Raw genomic sequence first — 22,761 nt, 5'->3', positions numbered from 1 at the left:
TCCCACTGGTATAAACTCGTATATTTTTGTTGACTTTGGAGATCTCACTTGAAATGGAAAGTTGGACTAAAGAACCTCCGAAGGTCACTTTCAACAAACATTTCTATGTTTATTGATTATTTGATTATCGACACTGGGAGCTAGTCCTTTTTCTGCTTTATTAAATAAGCTCCAGCAGATGATGAGCTAAGGAAGTCTGCCTTTTCACTTTAATTGCTATATAAGAGGGATCAATTACTTCCACGTATCATCTTTGGAAAAAAGAAACAGAGCAGCCTATTTCAGCAAAGGCATGGCAGCATTTCATAATTTTCCATACTGCTTTTTCATATCCAGGTCTGTCTTAATTGATATCTTGGAAACGGTATTTTAAAAAAATACTCAGGTTACCTTTAACATGCAGCCTTCAAACAAATGTTTAAAGCTTTGTAGCAAATACTCACTTTTACACAGCACAGTAGTGTTGCTAGGAGCTAATATAGTTTTGTCTAATTATTTTTGACATTTCACATATCCCACTGAGTGTGTCTTTGGAGGAGACAGACAAAAAGCATTCGTCTTTTCTTTGAGATTTCTGTCAAATTGTGCTCCCTGTCAGGCAGTTCACTATGATGCAAAGTACAAACAATACGTAAAAAAAAAGTTTACTCTTGTTTCAGCAGTTTATTTTGAGAAAGTTGATACGTCTTTTCCATACATCCAAATACTGACTGAGTTAGCAATCTGTGGGATGCAGCTTGAGGTACCCTTTGGGGCCTTACTTTCTCATTTTGAATTCATCTCAGTAAACAGAAAGCCTGAATCCTTTGGCATTAAAACAAACAGAAAGATCCCTTCCCTTGGCTTCACTTGTCTAAGAGAAAGGAAACCTCTAGGCTAGTTGCATAGGCTCCCTCGACAGGTAGTGGAATGAGATAGTCACTGCCAGAAATACATTTGTCCCTGCTTAAGACAAGTCTTTAAGGTAGATAGTATGAATCACTTCCCGGAATAGCTGATCTTTCTCTATTTTGACTACGAGTGGCTCCTTCACAATTGCATTTAGAATACATGCCTGATTTTTAGAAGGCTACATTGGAGAGGTAAAACTCTTTGTCCTCACTGACATCAGAAGGATTTAGATTAGGTTCTGAGAGAGAGGTTGCACATGCAAGCTGGTGAAGAACTAAGAATTTGAATGAGGAATTATGAATTTGAAGCTAGTCAGCTGCTTAGCTCTGTGTACATATGCTCTTATTTGAAAATTAGAGTGCCATCCTCTGAATGAGCTGGATGAAGAGCAATCAAAAATAGAAACCTCAGGAAAAAACTGTTCTTTGCAGATAGGCCCTAGGAAAGTAGATCTGTATCATCGTAGACTGTAGGTTGGCAAAGTATGAGGAGTTTTAAATTTTCCTCACAGTAAAAGCAAAAGGAACCCCCTGAACTATATTCTGCTCTTCATAAATTGCTTTAAAGTATGAATAGCTTTGGAGAAAATGTCAGGCCCACTCATTAAAAATGGACTGGACAAGCTAGACGGAAATTCAGTATCAGCCTTGAGGTTGTGACTGTACTGAAAATGCTGAGTTGGTGGTTCAAGCCTAAAGCCAAAACTTCAGGTCAAACCATCTCTACAAATGTTCATGGGAGTCTTCTCTGTCAAGTCAGATCTTGACTTCACTAGTTTGTGCCCTGATTAGGTCTGACTTTTTACCAGAGGAGAGGGATAAAGCAAAGAGGCTTTCTCTATCTCTCTGCACTTCTGGGGCATGGACCAGATACAATTGCAATTCATATGCTTTCTTCAGCATAATTACCTAGCCTGGTGCACAGGCAAACTCAAAGGGACTAGAAGGTGCCATGGGATGCGCACATCGGCTACAACCGCCTGTTGATCTGTCCCATGTACAAGAAAGCTCCTGGTGCTTCGGGATGCAAGCAGCATTTTTTCTGTTTGTCTTCACTTCCCTGGAAGCCTGGAAGTTTTGGGGCTTCTGGTGATTCTCTCAGAGAGGGAACCATTCTGCATGGTCCCCATCATATTCCCTGCTGAGCACTGTCTATGTGCATGTTTAACCCAACAGGAACTGAACAAACAGCTGTGGTTCCCCTCAAATGGCCTTTCACAGTGATGTAGTCCCAGGGAAATCCTTTTGGAGCCCGTTCCTCTCTCAGCACCACAAGCATACTCTGAAAAATACATTCTTTCCTCCCTTAACAAACTTGTCTTTAAGTAAAACTCATCACGCTTTAACAGGCTCAAATTCAAAGGTTTCCATTAGAACAAGGGATACTGCTGATCACACAGGGGAAGTTGGTTGTTTAAGTCTGCTCGCTGCTCACCAGGACTGAATTTTTCCCCTGGGAAACCACTGCAATAATTGAAGACAAGGTGAAAAGATAAACTATGCATCCTCCCTGCAGAACACTGCCCTGTAGGTACCTCAGAGCAGGCAGCCTGGGACAGTGGTGTTCCCATTGCTTCATGTCAAAATCCATTGCTGAGGAGTTGCTTTGTTTTAATTCCCATGCTCGTTATAGGAAATGAGTCCTTAGCAATTCAGTCAATATAAATAAATACCACATGCAAGAGCTGTATTAAACCAACATTATTAAGGAAGTATATTTAAATTCTTGAAGGTCTGGAAACGTCAGGCTGAAGGTTTTCTCTACAGCTTTAAATCAGTGCCTCTTCTCATCCCTCACACACATTACTGTGATACATAATAGCATTATAACATTAATTAGTAACACTAATTGTGAACACTGCGTTTTGCCACAGACCCTCTGCCCCACCCATATGCAACTTGAATAGCTTTTCAGTATTTCTTTTCTCCTGCTTTTGTTCAAATTTGGCCCCCTCCCTTCAGTGCTTCACACTAGTCACAGCCTGCTCTGACCACAGCTCTGTTCGGTTTCTCAAGAACTTGTGCTTATCATCTCCCAGTGCTCAAGGAGTTTCTTTTCACAGTGCCCCCAGGGGACTACTGCCCACGTCTCACAGATGGGGACCACAGAGGCAGAGATTAAAGTCAAAAAAATCTCCACTGATTTCCTGTGTGTGGTTTGTGGTGTCTAGAAGCTGATTTTTCTATGGGCTTAGCCTTATGTAGTGCTTCTTGTGGTACAGGCACAGCTCCTGCTCAAGCCAGATGCAAATCTGAGAGATTGCCCCCAGGGCAAAATGGGCCCAGTGTGGCAAGGCAGCTATCATGAAAGTGAGGACCATGGCAAAGGGACCGCTAGGTGAAGTTTCACTGACCCCCGAGCTCTCCAGCAGCTTCTTCATGCCCTGGCTTCCCGAGCTCTCCAGCAGCTTATCCTTCGCAGCCCTCATCAGCTGTTCCTATCTAGTTCATATATGAACAGGATGCACTCTGCCTCCGTGGGAGAGGAGGGCATCTAATATCTGCATTACAGAAAATAGGGGAGATAAGGACTGAAGAATATTTTACCTGGGAAATCCTCACTTTGGAGCTTGGTTTTACCATATTAGCAATAGCCTTCCCATGTGCTTTGTGCAAAACCTCCAGCATTCCTAAAAAGGATTCCCTCCTCTAAATATCCCATCGTGGGACATTGTATTGATACTCAGACAGGTTTTCAGCTTGGTCAGAAGGTTTGTTGTTCCCCAGGTCAGCATTGCTCGAGGCAATGGTGTAACGGGGGGGGGGGGGGGGGGGGGGGGGGGACGGGGACTGGCAACCTCTTGTCCTCAAGATAGACCAGCAGCACAATACTGCACAATTCACAGATGACAGCAGAAAGCAAGAGCATAAACTCAGGAATACAGTGTTTCCTTCCACACTCCCAGGTGGGACTGTGCTCTGGGCATTTTAACTCTTCTGGCTCTTTCCCCTTTCTGCTCCGCACTTTCCAAGGCGTCCTTGTTTCTGTATGAACTAATCACAACTCTTGCTTCCAAAAGCAGATGCAGCCCCTTATCCCTCACTAGCTCCCAGCTCACCTCTTGGTATGCCACAGCGAGCTGCGACTACTTGACTTTCTCTTGCAATCTCAGCCTCCACCTCCCATAGCTTGGCCAGGGCTGATGTCCAGCCATCCTCGTGTCTGTGATCCACTCTATTTCTTGCTGTCCTTGCTTGTCTGGCTTTCATCTCTGCTTTTGAACTATAAGGCACCCAATCTGAAATACTTCAGCCCAGATCAGAAATGGGTTTTATGATGGGAAATGATTTTACTAGAAGGTGTCAGCGATCAGCCTTGCTTATTAACATAGGGCAGGATTTAACTGTTTTGGTCTTGTGGAGCTACTGTCTTGGAGAATTTACAGTATGAGTGTTAGATCATTTATGACATACATATGTAGAGAGACTACCTACAAAGAGTTTAGCAGAAACACAAAGTATTTTAACACAGAGAACTGGACTAGCTCTAGTTAATAACAGCTGGTCTTCAGTATCACTATCACATGTGTGCTATCGCTATATATAGTATTACTACCACTACAGTAATTGATTGTGGTTTTATCCAAGTTGCTTCTTGAAAGAGACATTAATAACATAGTTATATTATTTAAAGTATTCTCACTAAAAGCACTGATGTTTATGTTTTGCAGCTGAATCCTTTTGGGCTGTCAATCATCTCACATTGAGACTAATTTTACTGGTTTGATGAGAGAAACTCATTTGAGTTCCTCTGAAGTGGAATCAATCACATTTCCTATTATCTCTTTATTGGTAATGGCATTGTGTGCTGTTTGGGAGGAAGAAAGGGGGAAAAGGATGATTAATTGTTCCTTAAGTACAGCTGGACAGCTTTAAGCTGTGAGATATCAATGCTCATGTCTGCTCCTGCCAGGATTTATCTCCACCTTCTCAGCAGAGGACCATCATGCGGCAAAGTACTCTGAATTTCTGGTGGAGGGTCTGATTCCAGCTCCCCAGCTAGTGAAATTTCCAGTATTTCATAAGAAATGGAATAACATCACTTGGAGAGAATGAGGTCAGTCTACACTCTGTGTCTGTTGCAGGGGCAGTTCCTTTATGTCTGTGGTTTTAAATTTCCTTTAAGCAATTAAGGCACTGTGCAAATTATACATCTTTGCACCCTTAGCAGCAATAAATCAATCTGACTTTGCTAAATCCTGAATTGGTCTGACTGCTTTTTCCTGTCAACATTTTCATGGTTGTAGCTGTGAAGGGCAGGAAACCGTGGTGGGCTTTGTGAAACAGGTGGTTAGCTTATGGAAAATATTACTTAGCACATTTGTGATAATGTTGATATTTCAAACTACAAAAAAAATACTAAAACTTCCAGTATTCTTCCTTGTTATTCTCAAAGTCATTGGCTGGTCCTCTCAAGCTCAGAAATACTGCACTGAAATTCAGGCCTTTCACTCTAAATTTATTTTGATATTATTTTTGATATAACTTTTTAGATCAGCCTCCTCTTGTAAAATCAAAACATACTTTTGGGCTTCATGGCTCCTTGGTAGCCAACTGAGAGCTGAGTTTAACTGAAGATTGTAGGTTTCCAAGCGTATTATGTTGTATTCTGGAATCCTTTGGTCTTCTGTGGATCTCAGTGCTGCAGAGGTTCATGTTGTGGCAGCAGTCTTAATTGGCTGCAATTTATATAGGCTTGATGCTGTTCATAGCATGCCATACCGGGAAAAGTGGTACCCAGAAGCTGAGATAACAGAGATGATCAAAATCATATCAGGTTGTGGCAGGACTGTCAGCAAATTAAAATCTTGCTGTCACCAGGCAGCTCATATTCACACTCACAGCATGAGATTTTGATGCTATCTGTGTTGTAGGCAAAGTGAAGGCAAACTACCAGAAGGTGTGTTGGGGTTACCTTACAACAGAGCAAACTGAGATAGGAAAATAAATGAAATGGCTATTTCTGTGCTAGAAATTTTCTAAGAACCTGTCTTCGAGAGACTCATAGCTGGATTAAGGGGCCTCAAGATTAGGGATGCATCCTTTTCCTATGCAGACTGAATGAGGTTCAGAATGAAATTACTGTGAAGTTTATATGAACTGAGGTATGAGTTTGACCTTCAAGTTAAATTTTCCCTGCACACACTGGTGACTAGAGCAGCATGATGAAAAGGCAAGTCAGAAGAACTCAGCCCTAAGCAAATAGCTTAGAGGAACATCCAGCAGCTGCACTGGCTTTCTATTTGTGCATTTAGATCTCGGGATATCTGACTAACACTAATAATATACTCACCCTGTACATAAATAACCGGAGCCCAGTACATTATAATCAAGGATATAACAGCCTGTTCTCCAGTGTTTTTGTGTAAAGAAGATTATTAGGGCTGCAGGGAAGCCACTAGGCTGCTGGCTCGGCCCTGGCCTGAGGATAAGCTGGCTGAACAGCACAGGGGAAACTGCTAGGCATGACATGAGAAATTGCCAGACGTACTGGATAAGACAGATGAGACAGTGTAAGAACCTGACAGAAGTTACAGGTAGCGCCCCGAGGGATGGCTGGCTATTGCAGGTGGTTAAAGGGTGAGTGATGCGAGAAATAGCCAAATTTCACAGATAATTGGTGGGGAGCGTTGGAGACCTTTTGGGGTGCACAACCTTGCAAGGCCCCCAGCACCTAGGTAACCATAACAGTAATTGCATATAAGGCTGAGATTGTCTAAGTAGCAGTATCAGAAATACCAAGTTTGGGTACTGATATACCAAAACTGGGGCAGTAACTGGAAGTAACTGGGGCAGGATTGTCTATTTGGGAGGATACTGGGGTGGAGAAACAGAGGTTTGAGGGCAGTGAAAAAGAGGGCCCAGAAATGGGAAAAGGGATAACAAGGTGTGCAAATCATGTAGCACTGCCATCCAGGGGTGCCCATCAGGCAGCACATTGCTCCCCCACTGCCAGGGCAATAAACTAAACCTGTTTTTCTGATAGACCACACGAGTCAAACCTGCCTCTGTGACTCGGATCCCTGGGGCGTCGGGGTGCATCCCCTGGGCAGCCCGGGAACACCTGGGACAGGTGGATCGCACACCCCAATATCCCCACGTTGGTGCCCACAGCATCGGCAGCCACCTACCACCTCCTAATAATATTGAGGAATTTACAGGTTCCTTCTGTCTGTGAAAGAGTGAAAAGAAGTATTTGGTATTCATCTAATCAGTGCATTCATGCAGGTCATTTTTGTGTGTTTGTGTGCTTACTTTAATGACTTTACTTAACATCTAATGAAACTTAAACACTGTCCACAATGTTTCCAAAACTGCAAGCTGCAAAGCAGTGCATTAGCACTGCTGTATCCGTTCCACAGAGTTGCTGTCCCACGTGTTTCTTTGCTCTCCAAGATATTTTCCTGAATAGCTTATGATGAACCCTAGCATTAAAATGAAATTTTAACGCTCTCAGTATGTGAAAATGGATCTTTCCCCACTTTTCAGGATTTCTTAACCTCACTTTCCAGTGGACAGTGCCAGCTTGGATGTTTTCCTTCACAGTCAGTTATTCCAGAAGGCTGGGAGAAAACTGCTGTGATTTGGGGTGATGCCGCCTCTCAGAGACACAGTGTTGTCAGCTGCCCCTCAATATCTTGTCTCAGGAAGGCAAGAGAGGCTCTGGCTCCTGCTAAGGCCAGGTCTCGGACTCCTCTCCCATGATGCGCCCCAGCTGCCTGCCCTGTACATGCTCAAAACCATGCCAGACACCGACTTCGGAGCACAGGCACAAGGCTGTTGAGTTCTGCTCTTCTGCACACGATGCTTTTTAAACCATCATTGTCTTTTTCTGCACCTATTTGCAGCGGGGAACGAGTTCCTCCTCGCGGAGGCCTGGCGATGGAAGCAACAAGTCGTGGCCACATGACCCCAACTAGCGCGGGTCCCAAAAGACCAAGAGAGAGTCTGGGCGTTCATCTCTTGCAAACACAGCCCAGCCTCTGCGCTAAAGCAACAGGCCCGCTTTTTCCTTGCACACGGTGGGTAGTTTCAACCCACTAATAAAACCCAAGAAATCTGTGTATGTATTTAACTGTGGTTCAGTGAGAAAAAGGAACCTCAAAGAGGACTCAAATGTTTGTTAACCTTAAATACCTTGGCAAACACTGTCTAGTCAAGGAGGTAATTAACACCTTGGCTTAGGCCTTGTGATAATGTCTCTCACTAACTGGTAAGTCACTGTGACTAGGCAAACAAAACAGTTTGTTATTAGTTAGAATGGGAAAATGTCATTTTTTTTGTTGCTGAAACTCATGGTTACGGCCTTCTCTAACAAAAATTATACAATGATGCTGTTTGCTACATGTATGTCATTTAAAAAAAAACTATTTTCATCCACTTCATAAATGCTTGTGTCATATTAGCAACACTCAGGATCATTATATTTGAAAACAATCATATTCTACACTGAAATTCTGGTTATATGAAATTGCACAGTGCTGGTCAAAAACATTAGGGTGGGCTTATTAATTTATTTTTACCTGGTAAGGAACCTACTTAAGCTAAATTGATGTATACCAGTTTTAAACTGATTCCAGAATCTCCAGGATGAGTTTTTCATTGGTGCAGCTAAATCATTTGAAAAATGCACCATTTTGCAGAATCAGTGCAAAGCTGGGCCTGAATCAATCTAAGCTGGAGTTAGTGAAAGACCATATGCAGGGAGCTCTGCAAAGCTATTTTTAAAGAAACACTGTAAGGACTACACTTCAGAGATAAGCTTTTCTGGGTTAGATCTTGGCACATGCAAATGAGAAACAATAATTAGTGATGATCTTCAAACCATGCTTCCTCCCACAAGCAGTGGTATGATTATCATTCACTGATGATTACTCATTTTTACCTGCTTTTAATAAAAGAATTAGTAAATCTTAGGTAGTGTAAGTCTGTCAGGTGGTGTTGAGCTGCAGTGTGATATAAACTAGGATTCAATGCAGATTTCATGCCATCTTTAGTTGACATAAATACAATTTTCTGAGATGGTAAAATGCCCAGATTTCCGATAAACAACTTGAGTAGGTGGCTCCTTTGTAATAATTTGCTTTAAAAAGATTATCAGACTAAAAATAACCTTAAAACTCATCATTGCTTCTCATAACAGTCTAGACCTTTAACACTGAACATTTTAAAAGTCCATTTTGTTTCACACCACACAAAATGCTCCTTTAAGGTTCAGCTCATTCTGTGTAGTTCCTTTCACTTTCCCCTTTTCATGCAGTAGCTTAACATCTGAAGCATTTAGCCTACAAATGCTGGAGTCTGTATTTTTCCATACCCTGCAGCCAGGAGACATGGATGTCTGGATATTGCAACCCCTCAGACAGAATATATGGTAATCAGCCATACAACCCTACTCTGTCAAATTGTGTAAGTGCTGCTGTTCCGATGAAGTTGTGGCAGGAGGACCTTCTCCCCATACCTCCTCTTTCTCCAGAGATGAGTTATGAAGGTTTGCAGTTGTTATTCAGCATGGTGAGCAGGGTTGAGGAAGCAGAAGTCAGTGTAAATGGCGAGAGGCAGCCCTGACGTAGCCAGGCAGAAAAAGGCTCTTGGCTGGGTAGCTTTGACTCAGTTTGCATGATGCTTGTGTGCATGCCTCACTCACGGGAAGTGAGCTACAGACTGCCATCCATGATAAATCTGTGCCTCACAGTGCAGGAAAAAAAAAAAAAACCCATCTATTTTGCAGACGGCATTTAATTAAACATTGAAATGAGCTATCTTGGGTTGCAGAAACGTCACACTATGTTAGCATGGAGGGCTGAAGGGGTTAATTCACCTGGTCCAGAGAGCAGGGTAATTTTCCAACTGGAGCTGCCTATTACTGAGGCTGGGAAGCCTTGTCATGGAGCTAACTTGATTAAAGCTACCTGCTAGCTCTTCACAGATACCTAGGACATCTATGCTAATAGAAGCACGCAAGCATGTCTCAGTTGCCCCACAGAAGCATTTAGCTGCTTCAGTTATGCTTGTCAAAGGATCTTGTCTCTGTGCAGAGAAGGGGCTTTTGATCCCTGCTGCTTTCCTAATTTAGTAGATAGCTAGAGCCAGCAGACATGTAACCTAGACACTTAACCTCTCATTTGGGAAAGAAAAATACAGCCTGCACAGGCTGCTGACTCTTGGAATCTTCACGAGTAGCAGTTACCTTCATGCAGAGAGAGGTTCACTGATCTTTTTTCTTTTTTTTTTAGAAAACATAGTTAAGACTGCTGTCTTACTCAAACTTCACATTCCTCAATGTTGTTCACCACTAAAAATGACCTTTTCTCTGAATTTTCTATTTTGCCTGTCTTTGTGTGTGCCTCTTTAAAAGATGCCGTGTTACCAACATTGTCTCCCCGTGATTTTAGCTAATTTTTAAAGCTTTTTATTTTTTTAAACCTACATTGTTTTTATAAGATTTACCATGACACTGATACCTGTTATGACTTGTTAAAGATAACAAATAAGAAATTTGCTTCAGGAAAATGTATAAACCTTAAAGATCTGGCAACAGACCAAATCTCTTGCTGTGGAACAGCCAGTCACTTGAAGTGAAGGCACTTGCCATAGGTTTTGTGCTGCTACAGTACCTACTGCTGTTTTTGGCCCCATTATTTCGCTCTGTACTTCCCTTTTGTTTTACTGAATGGCTTAGAAACACACCCGCACACGCACACAACAAAAGAGCGCACATGCTGAGTATTGGTGGGTCCTCCGGGCCCTCCATAATCTTTCCTCCTACTGCTGAAAATCCCATTCAGACTATTTATTCATTGACTGTATGACTAAGAGCTGCAATCAGATAAAATACAGGTGGGAGGACAGCTCGGATAATGAGACACCATATTAGACATTGGCAGCTAAGCTCTGAAATCCCTCCATGTAATTCATAAAGGGGGAGGTCAGGGAAGAGAGAAGAGGAGCATGACATTTCTTGGATTTATAGACCTACTTAGAGGACAACGCTTGGGATGCTTGACTGGTTGGTGGCCCATGGACAGATATTTGTGAATTTAGCTGGTGAGGTTTAATTGTAAAGTAATTGCCTCCAAACAATTCCTAAGAATAGGTGCTCTGTGGTAATGGGACTGGGAGTTCAGCGCAGAAGAGATCCCCCTTTCTAAGTGGGGAGTTGCACAGACAGTGTCCATCTTGGTGTGTTAAGAAAATAGAGGATGGCCCAATAAGGTGCTGGAGGACTTGGGAAGGAGTTGGGTTTGCTCTGTTATCTTCTGAAAAAACAGTTCTTGCTTCAAAAAATAGATCCAGGGACAAAATATTTTAGTGTCCCCTTGGCCATGGCATAGTCTCTCTGAATAGGAAATCTTTGTTTTCCCTTTGTTTCCATTTTCGAATGGGAAATCTAGTCTAACATGACTAGAAACCACTGAACGAACTACAGTTGGGTGTTCCCCGCAGCTGGTAATTCTTACTTTTACTCTATTTGAGTTGAAGATCCCAAAGCAGTTTTCAAATGCAACACTTGCTATCCTGCACACAGGCACGGTGGGGAGTATTGCATGATTCCTCACCTGTAAACTGCCTGTCCTCCCAAAAATGTTAGTAAGAGGGCAACGTGAGACAAAGGAACTGGCTTGCCCTGCAGCCCCTAATGCGGAGGCAGCACTAGGAATTAATCCACGGTGTTACCTGCTGATGGACTGTGCTCATCTTCAGGCACACGGCTGAAATCCTACTTCATCTTCATTGTTTTATGGCTTTTCTTAAAAAGAACTTAAACAGTAGGAACGGTAGTTCCCTATGGTGAACACTTACTCCCTAGCCACCTTCTCTGGGTCACCTGTAGTTTTAACAACCTTTGCTGTCAGCAGTCTGACCCTCTCTCTCTTCTCTTTCCTACCTGATGAGTCCTAGTCTGTACAATCGTTCCTCATACAGAGGAAAACGCCCATTTTACATTAATAAAGATACTTAGGTCACTTAACTGAAAAAAACCCTTGCCCATAGAATCCCTAAATCCTTTCTGAAAATGGTCATGAGGCTCCTAAATTACTCAGATACTTCAGGTTTGCTTTTTGAGGAGTGCTTTCAGGCTAGAAGCCTTGTAGTGTAGCACAGCATGAGTGGCAGGGTCAGGAAATTAGTGGCAGGAGCCTATTATGTCATGGTGTGTTATGGTTTTGCTACTTTGCATTTAAAGCACTAACTAAAAAAGGAAGCATCTGCTTTGCAAGGTCTCCTAAATCCTTTGAGGAAAACTATAAGGAAAATCTACATTGAATCTTCATCTGTGAATACATTTTCCATCTCGAGTTCTCATCTTGCTGCTCAGAGACTTGTCAAAGACACACAAATATTCACCTATGAATATCATTTATCCAGCTCTGGGGAAATGGTGCTATTTGTTTTTATATAGAGACTACCACTTTATACAAGCTAAATGTCACTGTACATGCATTGTTTTTAAAGTCAATATTTGTTTCTTGCTGCTATTCTGTGTCAGGAGACTGATGTCAATGGGATTTACTTAATCGCCACATGACTTGGATCTGTACACAACTCTTCTGTAATTCATAAAAGCCAAATGAACAAATTCGACAGACTAAAACTTACTAGCATACTAAACACCTTGAAGCTTGATCCAAAACCCTTTGAAACCAATGGGAATGTTTCCACTGTGGCCAAAAGATTTCTGATTAAGCCCTAATGAATATATGCCCAACTTCTAGCTGATAAAATAATGCAGATGACTCACACAATGTCTCTGGACTTGATTTAAAAGGAGAATATTGTGTGATTGAACAAATAGTTTTATAGTAGAAGAAGGCATTGCGGTTCCTTACTCATGCTGAGTAATGTCTCATGGTGGTGAAATCAGGCCAGTGGCATGAGACTGCTGCTGGGGACTGCGAGCATGGGCTTTCCATCTGGCCAGCACGCTTGCTGCAAGCATGGGGGGAAATGAGTTACTGATGGTCCATGGGGTGCCCTGCACCCTGATGGAAATGCTCAAGGACAAAATCCCTCTTTGTTTGAGAAAGCATTTTTTGCACAAGTCCTGTCCCATGCACGTGTGCCGTCTGCCGGTGCCATCTGCAGCGGGCACCGTGGGCCAGTCTGTGCCCCAGAAGGGTCTGCAGGGCATGGGCAGAGAGGCACATGGTGCAGTGCAGTGCTGCAGCAAACGTCCACGCAACTGCTTGAACCTTTGGGAGGTGGTATGTGTTCATCTTATTTTCCAAATGTGGGGCAGTGAGTGCCTGGGTCTCTTCTCTGGAACATTGCATCAGAGGCAGTACATTCACGGAGCTGATGTTAAGCAGAAGGGGAAAGCATTCATAATAGTGTCTCCAGTAATGCTCTTAGTTGAAAACAAAAATCTCAAACTAAACCTGGTGAATAGTTCCTGGAAAATCCAATGAAGAAGAGAATGACTACTTTTATTTCTGGGACTTTGCTCTTCGTAATGAGAGCCAGGGGAACCAGCAGATCAGCACCGGACAATAGCAGAACTGGCAGCACATAGGGTTAATTATTTGGTTACCCATATAATACAGTGACTGCTGTGACACTGCCTTGGGGCCTTACCAGTACCTAGTTTTGGCTATTGCTTTCATACGAAGGTATATGTTTTCTCTGAGGCCCTTATTATACCTACAACCAAACTAAGATGTTTAATTTTTTTTATTACCCAAGATAATTAAACCATATTTTTGCCTTTGGAGACTTTTAATTGCATCTAAGCTGACATAACTGGCAATGTAACTGCATGTCTGGAGCAAATACTGTGTAAATACAAGATAAGTAGAATATATCATTATGAGACCAATTAAATATCAAGTATTTCAGACATGTCATTATATGAATTAGTGGTAATTAGCTGTCAAAAACCATTAGCACAATATAATTACACCACAAATAAAACACAAATATAGAGTAATTATGGAAGTTCATCCACTATATTGTAAGGATTGAGCTGTCTTTTAACAGGTGTAATAAAATATGATGAACTAAACTCAGCCTTAAGTAATGTATCTTATGAAAGCAGGGGTCTGTGTGTATGTGAGAGAGAGAGAGAGAGAGAGAAAGGGCAGTATCTGGCTGTGAGGCTCATTACTGGAATGCCACTGAAAGTCATATGTTTTTCAACTATATATACACCATATTTCCATTTTCCTTGTTTGCAGTAGATTAGTTATGCTGAACACAGAAAGCTGTGGGTTGCACTAATGACATCCTACAACTACTAGCATGTCAAACCCCTTTATTAAACAGAAATGCTAATGCAAACATTTGTCCTGCACTTGGTTGGGTTTTGCTGCAGCAGCTAATGCTCATAGCAAGTAAGAGATCTTGATATTGTGCTAACAAGTGAAGGGTCACAAAACTCCAAAAATTAAACAGAACACACCTCCCCCACCCGCCATTCCTGTCGCAGTGGTAGAACACTAATTTTAAAGGCTTGATACGTTTCACACCTACTGTGAGCATTTCAAATATATTTTTCTCATTAAGAACAATATTAATTTCTGGAATAAAGCAGAGTACTTCAATCATCAGCACAAGCAAATCCTTGATTTACTCTGCCTCAGAAAATGAAGGAGATGATGAGGCAGTAGAAGAGGAAGAGTGTGCATCGCTTTCTCTTTACCAGATATCTACTTCTGGAAGCTACATATACTCGCTTGTGTAGAACTTACTACAGGATCGGAGGTAAGTATAGCAAAATGAGATGTTTTAAAATTCATCAGCTCTATGAAGTTCAAACAGCATATATTCTCAAACTTGTACAGGGACTAAAAGTGCATGTGTATGCGTGCATGAATATACACCTTCAAAATATCATCAAACTGTGTGATTGTTATGTTATTCCTGAAACACTTGTTGAAAGCTTGAGGATTTTTGATTTCTAATCACAAGCGCCATGATTGTGCTGACTTGCCTGTCTCTGAGATGACAAAAAAAAAGGAACGAATACTGAGTGGCCCTGTTGCACCCAGCAAAGGCTGAGTGATCCTCACTGGGCATCTGAGGCTTCCTCATCTCACACGTGAAGCCTTGCTAGCTTTCCCTTTGCAGCAGATACCCATCACAGCATTGCTTATAATACCAGACCACAGGCAGCAGTTAGCCAGACCGCAGTGCCAGTCCTTTCCAGAGAGACTGTCAGGCCTGACACCCCTCCTGCCCTGTGAAATGGGGACATCGATCACCAGGCAACGCAAAGCAACCTTCTTTCTTTTTCTTTATCTCCAAAGCAACATACTGCTCTGAGAGGCATTAAATGGAGGGAGAGTTAGTTTCTGGGGGACAGTACTGAAAACCTACCAATGTGAGCAAATTTTGCACTGTCCAAACTTGCACAAGTTAAGTATTCCTCATTGACTTAGTGGAGCGCCTAGGAAGTTACACCAATGCAAAAGAGCAGAACCTGGGGTAAGGGAAGGAGCTGCTCTAATCCATGTCACCGTTTAAACACAAGTTTATTTCTGAGCTGACTTGGTACTAATCATCATGAGGACTGCAGAGTTCAGAAATCACCAAATCGAAGGAAAGGTTTAGGTTATAAACAGATGAATCCGTCCCCAAACAGAAATCCTCCTTGATGACAGCTTAACTACAGCTGTAGAAGACTAAATTCCCAGAAATATGCATCAGTTCATTTCCTAAACTAATAATCAGGTAGCTAATGCAGAGTGAGAGAAACCTCTGTAGAAAATCTAGAGCTAGGTAGCTAAAAGGTAGTTTTCTGTCATAACTGACCTACCTGTGTCACTGTTATAATTAGATAGTCTGCATTTGGACTCTTCAGATAAAGTATTTATTTCACTGGTACCTTCTCCTGGCTTGTGCTAAGTGTGATTTCTGTTAACTGGCAGAGAACAAGCCACTCTGTCTGTCTGGGTAAATACACCTTCAGGTTAAGGTAACAGGTGAGTCTTGTAGTGTCCACCACGCTCCTGTAATTTCCTAGGAATTCTAGGAATTCCACTAAGCTGCGTCCTTAGGTTTGGGAGGAGGTAGAGCAAGATGTCTTCTGGTGCCCAGCAAGGAGCAGAAGCATTCCTCAGCACTCATTACATCACCGAGGTGAATGACTGCTATGTGGATCCTGGCTGGGTAAAACAGTACCAGTGTTCTCTTTTTATAGATGGACAAGCTGAAGGGCAGAGAGATGAAGGGTCTTCTCCAGTCACACAGAGAGCTCCTGGAAAAGCTGGGGTGGAAGGCCAGGTTTTCCACATCCAGGGCTCCAGCTGCACTTCACAATCATGTTCCTCCGGAAAGTTTGGCAGTGAGAGCTGTGTGGTCAAGTATGCAACATACATTTTTGCTCTGAACATTAAAGCCACTGGACTGAAGATGGAGCAACTTCGCTGACAGGCACATAGAGTAGTCCCTATCATGACTATTTGGTGGGAATCCTCCCACAAACCTTTAGCTAGCTCTGTTTTAGGCTTCTAGTCTAAACTTGCCACCTGAGCTCCTTCTATAGTAAAAAAGACAGATACCTCTGGAGACCAATTTACCCTTCCTGCCTTAGACCCCATTTGAGCATTAGCTGAGGCACCTGCTTGAGATGTCTGTCTTTCTCAAGCCTATCATGCTTAAAGGAGCATGGACAAGCATTTTAAACTGGACTCTTAATTTTTAGATGGCTAATGGGTGGTGAGATGAATTCCAGCATCTTTGCATCACAGAATCACAGAATGGTTGAGGTTGGAAGGGACCTCTGGAGATCACCTAGTCCAACCCCCCTGCTCAAGCAGGGTCACCTAGAGCATGTTGCACAGGACCCTATCCACATGGCTTCTGAGTATCTGCAAGGATGGAGACTCCACAACCTCTCTGGGCAACCTGTTCCAGTGCTCTGTCACCCTCACAGGAAAGAAGTTTTTCCACATGTTCAGATGGAACTTCCTGTGTTTCAGTTTGTGCTCATTGCCTATCATCCTACCACTGGGCACCACTGAAGAGAGTCTGGTCCCAGCCTTTCCACACCCTCCCTTCAGATATTTATACACATTGATAAGATCCCCTCTCAGTCTTCTCTTCTCCAGGCTGAGCAGTTCCAGCGATTTCAGCCTTTCTTCACAGGGGAGATGCTTCAGTCCTTTCAGCATTTTCGTAGCCCTTCATTGCGCATGCTCCTGTAGTGCCATGTCTTTCTTGTATTGGGGAGCCCAGAACAGGACCCAGCACTGCAGGTGTGGCCTCACCAGGGCTGAGGAGAGGGGGAGGATCACCTCCCTCGACCTGCTGTCAATGCTCTGCCTAATGCACCCCAGGATACCATTGGCCTTCTTGGCCACAAGGGCACACTGTTGACTAATGGTCAACGGGTTGTCCACTAGGACTCCCAGGTCCTTCTTCACAGAGCTGCTTTCCAGCAGGTCAGCCCCCAGCCTGTACTGGTGCATGGGGTTATTCCTCCCTAGGTGCAGGACCCTGCACTTGCCTTTGTTGAACTTCATGAGGTTCCTCTCCGCCTCACTCTCCAGCCTGTCCAGGACTCTCTGAATGGCAGCACAGCCCTTTGCTGTATCAGCCACTCCTCCCAGGTTTGTATCATCAGCAAACTTGCTGAGGGTGCACTCTGTCCCTTCATCCAGGTCACTGATGAAGAAATTGAACAAGACTGGACCCAGTATTGATCCCTGGGAGACACCACTAGCTACAGGCCTCCAACTAGACTTTGTGCCACTGATCACAGCCCTTGGAGCTCTGCCATTCAGCCAGTTCTCACTCCACCTCACTGTCCACTCATCTGGCCCACACTTTCTGAGCTTGCCTATGAGGATGTTACGGGACACAGTGTCAAAAGCCTTGCTGAAGTCAAGGTAGACAACACCCACTGCTTTCCCCTCATCTATCCAGCCAGTCATTCCATCATAGAAGGTTATCAGGTTGGTTAAGCATGATTTCCCCTTGGTGAATCCATGCTGACTACTCCTGATCACCTTCTTACCCTTCACATGCTTAGAGATGGCATCCAGGATGAGCTGTTCCATCACCTTTCCAGGGATGGAGGTGAGGCTGACTGGCCTGTAGTTTCCTGGGCCCTCCTTCTTGCCCTTGTTGAAGACCGGAGTGACACTGGCTTTCTTGCAGTCCTCAGGCACCTCTCCTGATCACCATGACCTTTCAAAGATGATAGCTATGATATCCACCAGCTCCTTCAGCTCTTGTGTGTGCATCCCATCAGGACCCATGGACTTGTGTATGTCCAGCTTGCTTAAGTGTTCCCTAACCTGATTCTCCTCCACCAAGGGAAATCTTCCTTTCTCCAGACTTTCTCCCGGGTCTGCAGGTCCCAGGGTTCCTGAGGGCTAATCTTACCAGTAAAGACTGAGAAAAAGAAGGCACTCAGTACCTCAGCTTTTTCTGTATCTTTTGTCACCAGGGCCCCTGTCCCATTTAGCAGCAGGCCCATATTTTCCCTCATCTTCCATTTGTTACCGATGTATTTAAAGAAGCCCTTCTTGCTGTCCTTGATATCCCTTGCCAGATTTAACTCCAAAGGGGCCTTGGCCTTCCTGCATACTCAGACGATGTCCCTATATTCCTCCCAAGTGGCCTGTCCCTTCTTCCACCTTATGTACACTTCCTTCTTCTGTTTGAGTTTTGCCAGGAGCTCCTTGCTCATCCATGCAGGTCTCCTCCCCCTTTGCTTGACTTCTTACTCATAGGGATGCACAAATCTTGAGCTTGGAGGACGTAATCCTTGAATATTAACCAGCTCTCTTGGACCCCGCCCTTCCTTCTAGGGCCCTATCCCATGGGATTCTTCCAGGAAGGTCCCTGAAGAGGCCAAAATTTGCTCTCCTGAAGTCCAGGATTGTGATCCTGCTTTTTGCCCTGCTTCCTCCTTGCAGGATCCTGAACTCCACCATCTCATGGTCACTGTAGCCAAGGCTGCCCCCAACCTTCACACCTCCAGCCAGTCCTTCTTTGTTTGTTAGTACAAGGTCCAGCAGCATAGCTCTCCTCATTGGCTCCTCCATCACCTGTGTCAGAAAGTTACCATTAATGCCCTGCAGGAACCTCCTGGACTGTTTGTGCCTTGCTGTGTTGTTCCTCCAGCAGATATCAGGGTGGTTGAAGTCCCCCACGAGAACCAGGGCCCGTGATCATGAGGCTACTTCCAGCTGTCTATAGAAGGCCTCATCTACATCTTCTTCCTGATCAGGTGGCCTGTAGCAAACACCCACAACAGTATCACTCATGTTAGTCTGTCCCTTAATCCTTACTCATAAGCTCTCAGCCTGCTCATCATCCACCCCTAGGCAGAGCTCCATATATTCCAGTTGCTCTCGCACATAAAGGGCAACTCCCCCTCCTCATCTTCCTGGGCTGTCCTTCCTAAAGAGCGTGTAGTTATACACTGCAGCATTATAGTCATGTGAGCTATCCCACCATGTCTCTGTAATCACTATGAGATCATAGCTCTGCGACTGCACACAGATCTCTAATTCCTCCTGTTTAGTTCCCATGCTAAGTGTTTATTCCCCATGTATTTGTGTATAGGCACTTCTGGCACTTCAGAGAGGTATACGAGCATGCTGCTCTCCCAGAAGGAGTGCAAGAGGTTTCCCCAGTCTTGTCTTGTAAGTACTAGCTTAGCTGCATGCAATTGCTTGAGGTATCCCCACTTGGGCCCTGTTATACTGACTGCATGGTCTCTATAACTCTCCCCTTTGCCCATCTTTCCTAGTTTAAAGCCCTTCTTACCAGGTTGGCCAGCCTGATGGCAAAGACATGTGTGCCCCATTTAGTGAGGCGGATCCCATCTCTCCCAATCAGCTGTTGATCTTCAAATTGGGTCCCATGGTCATAGCAACCAAAACCCTGTTGCTGAGACCAGCTGTGCACCCAGTAAATTGGAGTATCCATCTATTCCTCCTCCCATCCTTCCCCCTCACTGTCAGGATTGAGGAGAAAATGACCTGGGCTCTCAGGCCCTTGACCACCATCCCCAGAGCTCTGAAATCCTGTTTGATGGTTTCCAATTTGGCCTTGGTATCATTAGTGCTTGCATGAAAGTCCAACACATGGACAAGCCTTGGCAGTCTTTCCACGACATCTTGTATTTGAGCTCTTGGCAGGCAACAAACCTCTCTAGACAAGAGGTCAGGTCAGCAGATGAGTGACTCTGTCCCCTGCAGCAGGGAGTCACCCACAACAATCACTTGCTGCTTCTTCCAGGTGTTCCTGCATGGCACAGGGTTTGTCAGCCCAGTTGCTTCCCTTGAAGCCATGCCCAGCTCCTCCTCAGCTTGGAGGGCACTGAACCTGTTCATCAACTCAAAGTCTTCAGCAGGAGCAAGAGCCTTTCTCCTCATATGAAAACTGACCAGTTTTCAGCCTTTGTCTTCTACAGAGTTGTGACCTACTGTTCCACATGGCACAGAGCCCGCCTGCATCTCCGCTTCTGTGGGGGGTTGAGACTCTTGGAGCTGTAGGGTCTCTGAGAATATCCTATCTATCTCACACTCATCTTCTCAGATGCTACACAGCCTGCTTACTTCTTCCTGTAACTACTTGACCTGGCGACACAACTCGTAAACAACAGCACACCTTCTGCGGGAGAGCTGACTGTCAGCCCCAGCCTCACGGAGAGACCCCAGGCACTCCCTGCAGCCTGAGACCTGCAGAGCTGCATCTGCCATCAGATCTGTCTGGGTGGAAGCCTCTGACATGGCAGATGCAGTGACTCCAACAGCTACTGGGGAATGTGCTCTGGGGCGTCATAACCATATCTGAGGAAGTGTACACTACTACGACTGGAGACGAAGGCACCTTCTTTGCATCCTTCTGTGTGACCTGCTGCACAAACTGCTGCATCTGTTGGCTGCAGTCTCTTTATATACTCTGAGGAGGCTTGGTCTGCCTGATGGACAAATGATTGGTGAACACCATGCCACACAAGGGAAAAACACGAGCATCTCACTTTGGTCATGTGGAAAGAGACATCACTGAAACCATAGCAAGCCAGCACTTGCAGTTCATCGTCCTTACTGTCTTCATAGTCAGCCTCATTTGTTCTAAATCTCTTGGATCTTGTATTACATCTCCTTCAATGAATGGGGTGTTTGTGCCTGCTCTCCAACCAGACACCTTATGTAGAAATAACTTGACGCATTCTGAAACGAGGCGTCTGGATCCACACAGGTTTAGCCCTCCTGGACTGCCCTATGGCAAGAACCTGTGAGAACATACGCAGAAAAAATCAATGTGAGCAAGTAAACAAGTGCCCATAACTATAAAGCACTTCGAACTGAATGATCTGTTTTCTTTCAGCTTGGCTTGTTTCTGCTCTAGGGACGATAGAGCCCAGCAGTCTGAAGTTGGTGCCTTCAGTCACTTACGAGCTATGCAAGTGCAGCACTGTAGTGCTTGCACCAAACGGGAGAAATAAAACATTTTCCCTGCTTGCAAAACTGAAGGAGCTGATGTTTTCGCTCAGACTTGCGAAGAGTCGCTTTGAGGCTGAAATGGGAATTTTCAGCCCACAGGGGAAGTTTGAGTAGCTGAAGAGGGTGAGAACTGTGAGCTCAGAGATCAGATCTGGTCCATATCAACAGTGCCCCTAATCTGGTCTTTACTTCTGCCCCTTAATAGCACTAGTGCATTGCACAATGCAGTGCTGAAAAGCTAAGGAATCGCTCAGAGTGGAGAAAGTGAAAATAAAACAATCTCTTCAGCCTACCTACCTGACATGTATCAACATGTCAGAACCTCCGCCACCATCACCAAACCCCAGTACTGAAGCACACAGTAAAATACTTATAATAGAAGCATATCAGAGGAGATATCTTCAGTATCATTTTGGCATTGCTTTTCTTTCCCCTCCATTTGTTTTTCTGTCACAAACATCATATATCCATTTCTCTGCTCCGTGCACAAGTGGACTGCATTTATGAAATACAGCCTTAAAATGCTGCTGGGACATTACAAGTGAGAGCTGTGTGAAACTCTGACTTACAAAAGAAATCTTTTTTTATATTCTGGTGCTATTACTTTTGTCAATCTTTGTTGCCAAAGATCAGTCAAACACAAGCAAACGTTTATCTACAATTCTGGCAGATAAAGCATGTTTCCTCTATCAATACGCAATAGAGATTAATTAAACTTCCAGATGTCCTCAAACATGTTGGTTCTGTATATTCACAACTGTTGACTGCCAGATTGTACCTAGTTCCTTGTAAGGCATCTCATGAGAATGCTTTATTCTGACCATTACTACAAAAAAATAATTTGAAGAACTATAGTCTTCATGGTGCAGTAGCTTCATGAACCTACCAATACAGAATTTTCCCCCAAACTGGTATAACAGTCATTGACAGTTGACTCATGATCAGACTCTGGAAAGCAGATAAAGTCGTCTTTCCTTCCCCTCCCACCCCAAGTGTCTTATGCATGTTTAAATAAAATCCAGCTTAAGCTCTGCAACATATCAGTTGACACTTTTTATGCAGTCCCTAACAGTACCAGAAGGAATCAGGTATGTTGTCAATGGCCAAATCTGGAAGTGAGCAAATACACTTATCATTACAGTTAACGTGCAATCTTACTGCAGCAAAACCCATCTTGTTCTAGAGCATGGGAAACTATAGACACCTCTAGCTGCTGCCTGCATGACTATGCTGACCCTGCGCTGTGTCCATCCTGCAGTGCCTGACACTGCGTTTCACACAGTTGCATCATGGCCAAGAGTACAGCCTGCAAATGCCATGAGTGCAGGGAAGCCTGTAGTGGCAGCCGCCCACTGCAATGAGGGGCTAAATCCTTGGCCCAGAGCCAAAGGCAAACCCCTTGCAAGGGTCACACAATGCAGAGATGAGGCAGCTTCACTCAGTTTGTGGTCTTTCCACTAACTCCT

At 44.0% G+C, this 22,761-nt stretch overlaps 1 protein-coding gene across 1 annotated transcript in view; it reads right to left on the bottom strand.

Annotated features, from left to right (window-relative positions):
- Nucleotides 1-22,761, bottom strand: part of HTR1E (5-hydroxytryptamine receptor 1E) — a 47,315-nt gene that overhangs the window by 5,268 nt on the left and 19,286 nt on the right. The window lies entirely within an intron of this gene.

This window comes from Dromaius novaehollandiae, chromosome 3 (assembly GCF_036370855.1).
Source record: "Dromaius novaehollandiae isolate bDroNov1 chromosome 3, bDroNov1.hap1, whole genome shotgun sequence".
Taxonomy (NCBI): Eukaryota; Metazoa; Chordata; class Aves; order Casuariiformes; family Dromaiidae; genus Dromaius; species Dromaius novaehollandiae.
The sequence above is the reverse complement of the archived record's forward strand: the minus strand, read 5'-3'. Positions and strand labels throughout refer to the sequence as shown.